This window comes from Artibeus jamaicensis, unplaced genomic scaffold (assembly GCF_021234435.1).
Source record: "Artibeus jamaicensis isolate MK-2021 breed Jamaican fruit bat unplaced genomic scaffold, CSHL_Jam_final contig_387, whole genome shotgun sequence".
In the NCBI taxonomy this organism is placed as follows: domain Eukaryota; kingdom Metazoa; phylum Chordata; class Mammalia; order Chiroptera; family Phyllostomidae; genus Artibeus; species Artibeus jamaicensis.
Window position 1 is genome coordinate 45,969,127 of NW_026521812.1, and position 1,416 is coordinate 45,970,542.

Here is a 1,416-nt window from a genome sequence, read left to right on the forward strand (position 1 = left end):
TAAAACCACAATGAGATATCACTTTACACCAGTCAGGATGGCTATCATAAATAAAGCAACAAACAACAAATGTTGGAGAGGTTGTGGAGAAAAGGGGTCCTTAATTCACTGTTGGTGGGATTGCAGACTGGTACAACCATTATGGAAAACAGTATGGAATTTTCTCAGAAAAATAAAAATCGACCTGCCTTTTGACCCAGCAATTCCACTGCTAGGATTATATCCTAAGAATCCTAAAACATCAATATCAAAGAACCTATGCACCACAATGTTCATAGCAGCACAATTTACAATAGCCAAGAGTTGGAAGCAACCTAGGTGCCTGACAGTAAATGAATGGATCAAAAAATTGTGGTACATATACACAATGGAATTCTATGCAGCAGAGAGAAAGAAGGAGCTACTACCCTTTGCAACAACATGGATGGAACTGGAAAGCATTATGCTGAGTGAAATAGGCCAGGCATTGAAAGACAAATACCATATGATCTCACCTTTAACAGGAAGCTAAACAACAAAACAAACAAGCAAGGAAAATAAAAACAAAGACACTGAAATAGAGAACAAGGGGACAGTGACCAGAGGGGAGAGAGAAGGGAATTTAAGGGGGGAGGGATTTGGAGAAACAAATCCAAAGGACGCAAGGACGAGAGCTAGGGGGGTGGAGATGAGAGGGAAGTGGGGAGCAGGGGCTGGGGGGGGGGCTGGGATGGGAGAAATAGACAAAAAACTGTACTTGAAAAATAACTAAATAAAAAAATAATAAAAAAAAACAGAATTAAATTTTCAAAGCAATTTGGAAAGACAGGACAACTTCTGTATTAGGGAGTTTAAAATATGCCTGTTCACCTTGAAAAAGGAAAATTGATATCAGAGGGCACATGATAAAAAATCAGGAGTGAATTTGACAAATTGTCAATGGACTTCTTTACTAAGTCTAGGAAGAGAAGATTGAGAATGTAGATTTTTGGACTTGAGTGAAATAAATTAGAATTGTATTTGTTCAAAAAAAAAAAAGAAATGAAAACCTGAAAATGTGTTCGTCGTTGTGAAGGCTGCGTCCCATCCCTCTTCTTTTCTCAGTTTGTGCCCAGTCCTCTCTAAAGTTGTTCTCTCCTGACCAGTTTCTTGGAGCTCTTTCTTAGTTGACGATAAGAATTGTGATTAGTCTCATGTGTGCCCTGTGTTTCCTAATGTAATGGGTATAAACAAATAGGAATATGTGTGCTGACCTTCACTCTGTTTTTACACAGATAATAATAGCACATTATTATATGCACTGTACCCCACTTGGCTCTTTGCTTCATGGAATGAGTTAAGGAGTCCCCCACAGTAGTGCACAGAGCACGTGGCTCGGATTTGAAGCTGCCTAGTGTTTCACTGTGTGAGTGTGTGCTGCTGATGGACACTTAACGT